The sequence below is a fragment of the Astatotilapia calliptera genome, unplaced genomic scaffold, assembly GCF_900246225.1.
Source record: "Astatotilapia calliptera unplaced genomic scaffold, fAstCal1.2 U_scaffold_33, whole genome shotgun sequence".
NCBI lineage: Eukaryota > Metazoa > Chordata > Actinopteri > Cichliformes > Cichlidae > Astatotilapia > Astatotilapia calliptera.
Window position 1 is genome coordinate 30,950 of NW_020535771.1, and position 12,837 is coordinate 43,786.

Below are 12,837 nucleotides of genomic sequence, written 5' to 3' on the forward strand. Positions count from 1 at the left end.
CCAGACACACTGGACCCACTACAGTTCGCTTACCGTCCAAATCGTTCCACAGACGATGCCATCTCTCATCTCCTCCACACATCACTCACTCACTTGGACACTAGAAGGGGGAATTATGTTAAAATGCTCTTCATAGACTACAGCTCTGCATTTAACACCATAATTCCCTCCACACTCACCACCAAGCTGGAGCATCTGGGACTCAGCTCATCTATGTGTCAGTGGATCTCCAACTTCCTAACTGGCAGACCACAGGCAGTAAGGATGGGCGGACATGTCTCAGCCTCCACCACTCTCAGCACTGGAGCCCCCCAGGGGTGTGTTCTGAGCCCCCTGCTGTACTCTTTGTACACATATGACTGTGTGGCCACTACCAGCTCCACCACCATCATCAAGTTTGCTGACGACACCGTCGTGGTGGGCCTGATCTCTGATAACAACGAGACTGCCTACCTGAAGGAGATTAGGAATCTGGAGAACTGGTGCCAGAGGAACAACCTCCTTCTAAACATCAGTAAGACAAAGGAGCTGATAGTGGACTTCAGCACTAAGCAGGAGAGGAACTACCAGACCCCCGTCATCAACGAGTGCCCAGTGGAGAGAGTGGACAGCTTCAAATACCTCGGAGTTCACATCACGCAGGACCTGTCATGGTCCTGTCACATCAACACCGTGGTGAAAAAGGCCCGACAGCGTCTCTACCACCTCAGACGCTTGAGAGACTTCCAACTGCCCTCCAGGGTGCTCAGGAACTTTTACTCGTGCACCATAGAGAGCATCCTGGCAGGAAACATCTTAACCTGGTTCGGGAACAGCACCATGCAGGACAGACGAGCTCTAGAGAGGGTTGTGCGGTCAGCTGAGCGCACCATCCGCTCCGAGCTCCCTGACCTGCACTCAATCTACAGCAGGCGGTGCTGGACCAAGGCCAGGAAGATCGTGAAGGACCTCAGCCATCCCAACAACAGACTGTTCTCTCTGTTGAGGTCAGGAAAGCGATTCCGCTCCCTGAAGACCAACACAGAGAGACTGAGGAGGAGCTTCTTCCCGCAGGCGATACGGTCTCTCAATCACACCACCACACAGTACTGACCCACACATATGGTTCTTACACACACACTGGACTTTCTGGACTTTGGTTTTGCACAACACTGGTCACTATATTCTTCATTTCCGGTTAATACTTGTACAGCTGCTGTTATTGTGTATATATTTATTTATATTTAGATTTCTTCATACATTCTTATATAGTTCTATATTGTGTATTTTGTTGTACAGTTATTTTATTTTCAACTTTAATTTATATATTTTATCTTATTCTTCCCAGTTAAATTTACCCTTCATTCTAATTTGTGTTGTACAGTTATTTCATTTTTAACCTTAATTTATATTTTATTCCTTCCTAGTTAAATTTACCCTTTTTAATTTTTCATATTTATTTCCTATCTTATTCATAGCCTTTTCCTTTTTTGTTTTCTTTAGGTCACGAGCAGTTGTCCAAGCATTTCACTACATATCGTACTGTGTATGACTGTGTACGTGACAAATAAAATTTGAATTTGAATTTGAATTTGAAGGCAGGTGGTGAGGTCTGGGTGAGTACTTGTTAGCTTTGAATCCAGGCAAAGTGGTCCAGTAAGTCTAAGAGACGAAAGGCATTAATGTGGCTGTGAGTGAATCAAGAAGACCAGCATCCAGGAAAACGTGACTGAACTGCAAGGGTGAGTAGATGATCCGAGGATTAGGAGGTTAGCAGAGTTATTGGGAGTGCTGATGTTATATTCAGCCTAGTAGATTACTGTCAGGTGTGGACAATGGACAGGCTGACCAGGCTTCACCCAAAGGCAGAAACCAGAGTCTAGTGGGAAACCACCGCCGCTCACACAGACCATGACAGCAGCATGACCCCCCCCCCCCCCCCCAAAGCATTCTCTTTCACTTGGCATCATTTACCTCTCCCTGCTCCAATTTCTGATGTGTCCACCTTTGCAATGATAACTGTGATCAGGGTGAACCAAAAAGGTGCCGTGGTGAACAGATACTTCAGTTTGGTGAATGCAGTTTCAGCTTTGGGGGACCAGATGCATGCTGAGACTTGAGTGGTGCAGCTACCTGACTATAGTTGAAAATGAACAGTCTATAAAAATTTGCTATTCCCAAAACCCATTGGAGATGCTTCTTGAATCTACAATGGGTACAAGGGGTAGGCCACTCTGTTAAAGCTTTCACATTTGCCAGATCCGTCTTCACCTGCCCCCGTGCCAAAATGTAACTGAAAAAAGTTATTGATGAGGAATGGAATTCACACTTTTTTGCTTTGACATAAGGTTTATTCTCCAGCAAACGTTGGAAAAATAGCATGGACATGAGACTGATGTTCCTCGCAGGTTTTGGGAAAAATGAGGATATCATCCAGATACACCAATACGAACCTGTCAAGGAATTCCCGGAGGACATCGTTAACTAATCTTGAAACATTGCGGGAGCATTAGTTAACCCAGGCGGCATGACCAAATACTCGTAGTCCCCCAATGGCATGTTTAAAACAGTCTTCCACTTGTCTCCCTGATTGATCTGGAAAAAGTGGTAAGCGTTGCGGATGTGGGGTTTTGTAAACCCAGTGGCACTGTGAAATGGCCTGAAAGCAGAGCTAATGAGGTAATAGGTACTTATTCTTGATGGTAATATCACTGAGGCCCCTGAAGTAAATGCATGGCCAGAGAGAGCCATCCTTTTTCCCCACAAAAAAGAAGTTCCAACTTGAGATGACAATCGTTGGATTATGCCTGCACCGAGGGATTCCTTAATGTACTTTTCCATAGCCGCACACTCAGGTCTAGGCAGGTTATACAGCCAGCTAGAAGGCCGGGTGGAGCCAGAGAGTAGTTCTATGGTGCTGTCCTGTGGTTTGTGAGGTGGCAGTGAAAGCGCTTTACTTTTGCTAAATACTTCCTGAAGATCATGACATTTGGTGGGCACAGAGGAGAGATCTAAAACAGTCTCAGTGTTGGTTGATGGTTCCACAGGTTCCGGTGGACGGGCAGAAACAAGGCAATTTGAATGACAGAACAGACTCTAACTGATTACCCTCTGACCTGACCAGTCTAAGTGGGGGTTATGTAATTCTAGCCAAGGAAACCCGAGTATGAGTGGTTTGTGAGGTGCATGAAAAGCAAAAAAGGTAAGTGTTTTCTTGTGATTGCCAGGGGTGACAGGCTCTGTGCGCTGAGTTATGTGAGGGGACACTCGGTTATTTAATGACTTAGTGGGAATGGGCGGATTAAGGGGGCATAGAGGGATGTTTAACTGTCTCGCTAACTCAGACTCCATGAGGTTCTAATTGAACAAGAGCCTGAAAGGTCTGGTTAACTAGAACAGAGAGTTGGAGTTGCAATCTGGGTTTTTATGTTTGTGTGAGTATCCTCCACCCTTATCCCTGAACTTTCCAGTGGGCAGACCCTGGTGTGGAATCGAAAACAGACAGGTTCATCACGAGAAGCAAGCTGATCTTTCATGGTTTGATTTAATGACTGAAAAACATACAGCGGACGGTGGTTAGCACTGTTGCCGCACAGCAAGAAGGTCCTGAGCAAAAGTCTTTACAAACTCAACCAGGAAATCATCATGCGAGCAGAAAGAAAGAGGATGAGCAGATAGGTAAGCAAGAGAAACCCGCCAGCGTCCCAGGTTTCCAGAGAAGGTTCAGGTTCTAGGTACCTGAAATGGGATGTAATTCAATTCAATTCAATTTTATTTATATAGCGCCAAATCACAACAGTCACCTCAATGCGCTTTATATTGTACAGTAGATCGTACAGTAATAGATACAGAGAAAAACCCAACAATCATATGACCCCCTATGAGCAAACACTTTGGCGACAGTGGGAAGGAAAAACTCCCTTTTAACAGGAAGAAATTTTTGGTGTCAAAGTCAAAGCACAGATCCACCCAGTCTCTGTATTTCAGCTTATTTCCTTTATACACACATTTAACAGGAACAGTTTCAGACAGCTAGTGTTTACCTGACATTACCTGCGTACCTCACAGTTTGCAGGTAATGGGCATAATAATTACTGAACAGAGACATCCTGCTGTGAACTTTGTTGCTGTGGATCTAAAATGTAAAAATACATCTGAGAAGATTTCTAATCATGATTTTATGAGCCCCCAAAGTTTGATTCTGTTCATCTGGACGTAGCGCTCTCAGCGGGAGAAACATTTTGTCACTCATCAAGATGACTTCTTCAGGCTCAGCTGACTGCAGCTTTCCCCAATCTTATAAAGAGTACATCTGCATAATGACTCAAACCTAATGGTCAAGGAACTGACCTCCCAGCCTTATTGTTCCTTCAGTGGGCTGGTTTCAGTCATTATGCAAATGTACTTTTTATAGGGTTGGAAACCAGAAGTCAGCTGAGACTGACGAAGTCACCTGGATGAGTGACGAAATGTTTCTCCCACTGGCTACTGCCCTTCAGCGTGCTTTATGAAATCATCCAATCAAAATAAAGTTGGCCTTTAGGGAGAGCGGGGCTTTAAAGGGGAATGAGCCAAAGCAGCTTTTAGACAGAAAATGAAATGAGAGTCCAGGATGTGATACATTATTTATAACTACATTTACAGTAATCACACATATTAGAATTAATAAAGTGACCAGCAGTACTGTAGTAAGTGTAATACTGCAGTACTCACAGGCCTGTGCCAGCAGACACTGAACTACTGTCACTAAATCAACCTGGTCTTCACTGGTTTCCATTTACATACATTGGAATAATTGTGTTTAATTTGAAATATTTTTCTTCTGTTACACTTAAATTCTTGAACATTTTTTTATTTAATTGTGCATTGTAGTGTACTCATTTGTACACATTTGATTACTTAGATTCAACATATAAAGAGATTTTATTTGATAATAAATATTATTGTTTTGTTGTTCTTGTTATTTTTTTCAGGCTGAGCAGCTGTAACCTGTCAGAGGAAGTCTGTACAGATTTGTTGTCAGTGGTCAGCTCCCAGTCCTGTAGTCTGAGAGAGCTGGACTTGAGTACCGACAGCCTGAAGGCTTCAGCAGTAAAGCTTCTGTCTGCTGCAGTGGAGAGTCCACACGCCAAACTGAATATTCTGAGGTCTGACCGATTTGTATTCTTTTTTCTTTTGTTTGTTTGTTTTGTTTTGTTTTTAACTGAGAAAATAAATCCAGCAATTTAAACAGTAGAGGTAAACTTGATCAATTTACTGTTGTTTCGTACCACATCTGCTCAGCATAAAACAACAAGGATTCTTAAAATATAAGATTAGTTATTGCACCCTGATTACACTTTAACATCAGTCTTTGTTCATGTTTTCATTTTCAGACTCAACGTCTGTGAACTTCTAGCGGAAAACTGTGAAGCTGTGTCCTCAATGCTCAGCTCTCAGTCCTCTACTCTGACAGAGCTGGACCTGAGTATCAAAAATGTGCAGGATTCAGGAGTGAAGATTCTGTCTGCTGGACTACAAAGTTTAAACTGTAAACTAAATACTCTGAGGTCAGATCAATTGACATTTTGTTTTTTTTAAATGAACCAATTAAACATTTTATTCAAGGCTTCCGGTTCCGGCGCTCGTGGGGATGGACACCTAGTACGAGAGCTCTCGACTGAAACTTATTAAAACTGCCCCAAGTAAATTAATACACTATCTAAGTGCACATAAAGAGGAAAAAGGGGTTTAAATGATGTCCAGAAAGAACAAAATAGCTAAGAAGTTAACGTTTGAAAACGTGGAAGATGGCAATGTGCAGCTAACAGAAGGGGCTAACGTTAGCCCCTATAGGGCTAGCCGAGGCCACTCTCCCACTCCTAGCCGCGAGGATTCTGGGACAGAAGATGAGGTTGACCCAGCAAGTTTGACGCTGATACTGAAAGAACTGAGAGGCGTTGGGAAAGAGGTGAAAGAATTTCGAAAAGACACGAAAGCGCAACTGGTGGAAATAAGGGGTGAGTTGGATAAAGCCAATGCGCGGCTTAATGATGTGGAAACCAGGGTTGCAGAACACAAAGATAAGCTCCAGAACACAGACGAGATTTTGTCTGAGATACTAACAATGCAATTCAATGTTATTTATATAGCGCCAAATCACAACAAAAGTCACCTCAAGGCACTTCATAGATACAGAGAAAAACCCAACAATCACATGACCCCCTATGAACAAGCACTTTGGCGACAGTGGGAAGGAAAAACTCCCTTTTAACAGAAAGAAACCTCTGGCAGAACCAGGCTCAGGGAGGGGCGGGGCCATTTGCTGTGATTGGTTGGAGTGAGAGAAGGAAGACAGGATAAAGACATGCTGTGGAAGAGAGACAGAGGTTAATAACACATATGATTCAATGCAGAGAGGTCTGTTAACACATAGTGAGTGAGAAAGGTGACTGGAAAGGAAAAACTCAATGCATCATGGGAATCCCCCGGCAGCCTACGTCTATTGCAGCATAACTAAGGGAGGATTCAGGGTCACCTGGTCCAGCCCTAACTATATGCTTTAGCAAAAAGTAAAGTTTGAAGCTGATCTTCAAAGTAGAGAGGGCGTCTGTCTCCTGAACTCAAACTGGGAGCTGCTTCCACACCCAGTCCAACATAGCCAGGCTTTCTTTGCTGCTTTGACAAAACCTCAAATCCCAGTCAGAGATGATGAGCATCATCACAGTGATGATCATTTCTCTATTAACCCAGGCTTTCTGCTTCAGGATCTGTGCACGCTCAGAAAACAAGGAGACCTTTAAACATAATTTCACTAAATGGATGGATTGAGCTCAGCCTACAGATGAACTGGTGCCAGAGATCATAAAGAACATCAAACAGTCAAATTCAACACTTTTAATGGAAATATGAGATTAATCTTAAAAGTAGAGATAGTGTCTGTCTCCTGAATCCAAACTGGAAGCTGGTTCCACAGAAGAGGGGCCTGAAAACTGAAGGCTCTGCCTCCCATTCTACTTTCAAATACTCTAGGAACAACAAGTAGGCCTGCAGTGTGAGAGCGAAGTGCTCTAATGGGGTGATATGGTACTACAAGGTCATTAAGATAAGATTGGGCCTGATTATTTAAGATCTTGTATGTGAGGAGCAGGATTTTGAATTCAATTCTGGATTTAACAGGAAGCCAATGAAGGGAAGCCAATACAGGAGAAATCTGCTCTCTCTTTCTAGTCCCTGTCAGTACTCTTGCTGCAGCATTTTGGATTAACTGAAGGCTTTTCAGGGAGTTTTTTGGACATCCTGATAATAACGAATTACAATAGTCCAGCCTGGAAGTAATAAATGCATGAACTAGTTTTTCAGCGTCACTCTGAGACAGGATATTTCTAACTTTAGAGATGTTGCGCAAATGGAAGAAAGCATGCAGGAAAAGTTTCAAACAAAACTAACATCACTGTAATAAATTAAAATAAATGACAATCTCAAATAACAAAACTACAGCCACGTAAAGTGAGAGTAGTAGTAATGCAGTAAGCCTCAGCCTCAGCTATCCCATCAGCTAATAGCACTGGCATACTGATACAGGTTACAAATACAAACAAACATTCAGGCTCAACTCACCATTCACTACGTGCGATGTCACATACGAGCCCCACGCATCTACCCGCGGCGGTATCAAAGTACTGTTGAACGCAATCCACAATTAATTCAAAGACAAGCCAAGATAGTAAACAGCGAAGAGCGCTCGCCCCACGTACCTGTTGCTTCCATCCGCTAACGCCTCTCCCCCGCTTCTTTTCGAGGCGACAACCCGGAAGGCATATATCGGTGCCTCGCGAATGTGATTGGTCACAACAGGCATGTGCAGACTCGCGGCATGGCGTGCGTCATGACGGCTTACTCGAGGAGGGAGTCGCTCAGACTGTACAGGGTGCCGGAGGGAGAAGAATCGGGAGCTCCATCTATGGCCCACTTTGTGGAGAAGCTACTCCGGGAGAATCTCGCCATCCCACCATCAACACCGTTACAAATTCAGAGAGCACACAGAGCGTTATCATTACTCCCTCCGGACGGCTCCCAACCCAGATCGATCCTGGTAAAATTCCTGTGCTTCACGGTTAAAGAAGAAGTGCTGAGGCTCGCTTGGCAAAAGAAAGGTTTTATGCTGAATTCCAGCAAGATCAACCTCGACCACGATTACCCCCCTGAGATCATGGCTATGAGGAAGGAGTATGCAGAGGCACGAAAGGTCCTAAAAGAGAAGAATGTACGGTTTAGGACCCTCTACTCAGCGCGCCTTAAGGTTTTTTTCGAAGAAGGAGTGAAAACCTACAACACGGTGGAGGAGGCAACGGCTGACCTGGCGAGTCGGGGCCTGCCGGTAAAGGTGATTACACCACCGGCAACCCCCAGAGAAAAACTACAAAGATGCCCGCTGTGGCGGGGAGTTGGTGGTCGGCGTCCGCGTCAGATCCGAGGAGCTGCGGGATATAGAGAGAAGCTGCAAGTATACAGACGTGAAGAGAACGAATTTAATGTTATGTATTAGCTATGGACAACATGGTGAAATATGGTTACTGTCGAGCTAAAATGGGTGGGGCTTCTCGTGCTGTGAGTGACGTCGCAGTGGAAAGCCCCCTAACTCAGGGGGTAATAAGGGGTTTCCCTTCAAGTTGTGAGGGTGTCAGTGGAAGTGCTCCACTGTCAGAAGCCAGCTTAGGAGCTTTCAAGCTCCAGTTATGTTCAAATGTTTTCAGTTCATTCCTAACTTTTTTCACTTGTTACTGTTTTAAGAGGGGGTTGCCTGCTGCTATTGAGTTTATGCGCTGTGGTAACTTAATATATCTTTATGGGAAGTGAGTCAGTGAAAGTAATCTCTTTTAATGTTAACGGGGTTCTGAACGTGATTAAGATGAATAAGATACTGTCCAAACTAAGGAAGGAGAAGGCCCAGATTGCATTACTTCAGGAGACACACATGAACCAAGTAGATCACTTGAGATTGAAAAGAAAGGGTTTTAAATATGTATTCTCCTCTTCCGTTAAGTCCAAACACAAGAGGGGTGTGGCTACACTTATCTCTGGTACACTTAACTATGAACATATCTAAGAACTCTGTGACGAGGAAGGCAGATTGGTTAGAATAACAGAATGGATAGAGGGGTCTGAAATCACAATTTTAAATGTTTATGCTCCCCCCGGGAGCGATTGGCTATTCTATAGGAATAGGTTTGATTTATTGGTGGATTCTCAGGGGATAGTTGTCTGTGGGGGGGTTTTAACTTTAGACTTGACCCTAAACTAGACTCCTCCTCCCCGACCAACCAGGTAACAGCACTTACTAGAAAAGTCAATTCCTATATGGTAGAGATGGGGATAATAGATGTATGGAGGGACCGCTACGCATCTACCAGAAATTTCACTCATTACTCTGGTTCCTTTAAACACTGACATATTAACAAGAGATCTATCTGACCACAGTCCTATCTCTCTATCTTTGCAGGTGGCTAGGAAAAAATGTACCACACTGTGGAAATTGTTAACTCGCACCTTAATGATCCTGCCATAGTTTCCAAATTAAAGGTAGACATTAAAGAATTTCTAGATGTTAATGACACAGGAGAGGTATCTCCAGCTATTCTTTGGGATACGCTCAAAGCGGTAATGAGAGGTACATTAATTTCTATCGCCTCCCACTTAAAGAGAATCAAAGGGCAAAAATTAGCAGAACTACAGGCAAATTTAAAGTTGAAAGAATAGGAAGACATAAACACCGCAAATCCTACTCTGAAGCAGGATATCAGGAAAATACAGGATGAAATTAATGATATTTACACCCAGGAGGCCCAAAATAACTTAATTTTTTTGAGGCAAAAATACTATGAGACAGGAGGGAAATCTGCAAAATATCTGGCACATAAATAACGCAAACAACTAGAGGAAAGTACGATATACCAAATCAAGGACCCCAAGACTAATATTCTGGAATCAAAATTAGAAGACATTCAGAAATGTTTTGAGACCTTCTTTAGGGAGCTGTACTCACAGCCCAATGCTACGGAGGAGAATTGTACTGATGCCTTTCTTAGCTCTCTAGAATTACCTTCACTCCCGTCTCTCAAAAATGAGCTTCTAACACATCCCATTTTAGCGGAAGAAATTAATGCTTTTTCCAGATTAAAACCAGGTAAGGCAGTTGGGCCGGACGGGTTCAGTTCTCAGTGGTATCGCACCCTGAGGGCAGATCTAGTCCCCACATTGCTGAAGTCATTTAACTACATCCTACAGGAGGGAGAAATCCCACCCTCCTGGAGGGAGGCAACTATTTCAATTATCCCAAAAGAGGGGAAAGATAAACGAGAATGTGGAAACTATCGACCAATCAGTGTCCTTAACTTGGATTACAAACTATTTACTTCTATTCTTGCTCGTAGACTGGAGAAGTTTTTACCTGACCTCATCGATTTAGATCAGACTGGTTTCATTCACTATAGACAAACAACTGACAACATTAGGAGAATATTACACATCTCTACTCAAATACAAAAGAACAAAACTCAATCAATAATAGGAAGCTTGGACACTGAGAAAGCCTTCGACTCGGTCAGATGGGTATTTCTGTATAAGGTTCTGGGGAAGTTTGGCTTTCACGACAAGTTTATTAGAGTAATCCAAGGTCTGTTTGCTCGACCCTCAGCCCGTATTAAGGTGAATGGTGATCTCTCCAAGCCCTTTGCTCTGGAACGTGGCTGTAGGCAGGGTTGTGCAATCTCGCCACTTCTCTTTGATTTATTCATAGAAACATTTGGCCAAACGATTAGACAAAATCATAACATTAGGGGTGTTGCATTGTCAGGAGTTGAACATAAAGTGGTAATGTTCGCCGATGATGTACTGGTCTGCCTGGAGGAGCCAGAGAGGTCTTTTAGTGAGTTGATGTCTACTTTAAGTGATTTGGGGAAGTTATCTGGTTATAAGGTCAATATTTCAAAAACACAGGTGATGACTTTAAATTATACAGCTTCTGTAGCTTTATGTAGGAAATTTAAAGTAAATTGGGATAACGAGAAAATTAAGTACCTGGGAATATATTTGACTGCGGACCTCTCGCTGCTCTTTCAGGCAAACTACGAGCCAATATCTGCAAGTATAAAAGCTGATCTGCACAGATGGAATCTGGTCCCCTTTATGAGTCTCAGCTCCCAGGTAACTTTTAAAGCATGGATATCCTATGGCCTTACGACATTCCTCTCTCTTACTCATAGAAATATTGTGCTCAGATTTGAGGCCTTACGGGACGATCACAACCTGACAAAATACAACTTTCATAGATACTTACAGCTGAGATCATATATTGATCATGAATGCAAACTGTCCGACTTCAATGATGCTGAGTCGCATTTTTTCCTCATCCTGAAAAATGCCACAACCATGACCCCTACTAAATCTATTTCTAAACTATACAAAGCCCTCTCTAGTGCCAGCAAGGATAATACTTTATACACTAAGGATAAATGGGAAAGGGAATCAGGGATTGCTATTTCTGTGGGGGAGTGGGAAAATGTTTTGTACTGCCAGTGGTCCACGTCCAGTTCTATGAGCTGGAAGGAACATGGCTGGAAGAATATTATTAGGTACTTCAAGACTCCATATCAGGAGAGGTACAAAGGGGCTTATATGCAATGCTGGAGACAATGCGGCTCGACTGTTGCTAACCATTTTCATGTCTTTTGGGACTGTCCCAAGTTAAAAAACGTTCAGGTCTCCTTAAGTGCAGTCTTTAACGTTCAAATACCTTTAGATTTTAAGGTTTTATACATGGGTTTGGTCCCCTTTCTGGAATGTAGGAGTGAGATTAAGTTGGTGCAATTACTCTTGGTGGCAAGTAAAAAAACAATTACTAGAAGATGGTTAAGCCCAGCCCAGCCTACCCTAGACGACTGGTTTGGGATCATTTTAGAGATATTTAGGATGGAAAAACTTACATATCTGTTAAGAAATCAAAAAGCCAAATTCTACCAAATTTGGAACAATTGGATCCAATTCATTACCCCCACGAGGGCTGACTTCACTTGATCTCACTATTACTTGGTTGTTTTTTGTTTGTTTGTTTTTTACATTTACTTCTATTACTATTGCTTGTTTATTTACTTATTTCTTCACAATGATTGCAGCATGGGCACCCCTCCCAGTTTGTGTTTATAGTTCCATGTAATGTGTTCTATATATCTCCTTTGGGAGAGCATGCGAGCAACTGTCCTAGTAATAGCTAGTGGAGGTTAATATGCACCCGCTGATCACTTTGTTTATCATTTGCTCTCCTGGACTTAATCTAAAACCTGGAAGGACTTTGTTCCCATGTTATTCATATACTGCTATGCAGATGGTTTTTTCTTGTCCAATCCAAATAAAGATATAATTTAAAAAAAACATTTTATTCAAGTTCATCCATATGATGTTGTATCTTAGTATGTTAAGGTTTCATCAAAAATAAAAAGATGGCATGTAATATAATAACAAACTTTACATAAGTATTATAGATTATCTTTTGTTTTTCAGACTGGGTGGCTGTAACCTGTCAGAGAGAAGCTGTGAAGCTCTGTGCTCAGTCCTCAGCTCCCAGTCCTCCAGTCTGAGAGAGCTGGACCTGAGTAACTCTGACCTGCAGGATTCAGGAGTGAAGCTTCTGTCTGCTGGACTAAAGAGTTCACAGTGTGCAGTGGAAACTCTCAGGTCAGGATTCAAACGTTAACACATATGATCATTTAAAATGTGAATTATATTATTGATTGACTTATCTATAGAGCTTTTAGCTAAACTTATATTTATATTTGAGTGGATTATTAGACTGAATTACTGTGTAAAATTTGTCACAGTCAT

At 42.6% G+C, this 12,837-nt stretch overlaps 1 pseudogene; it reads left to right on the forward strand.

The window, feature by feature from the left end:
- Window positions 1-12,509, forward strand: part of LOC113018030 (NLR family CARD domain-containing protein 3-like) — a 28,665-nt pseudogene extending 16,156 nt beyond the window's left edge.
- Window positions 12,510-12,837: the final 328 nt, after the last annotated feature.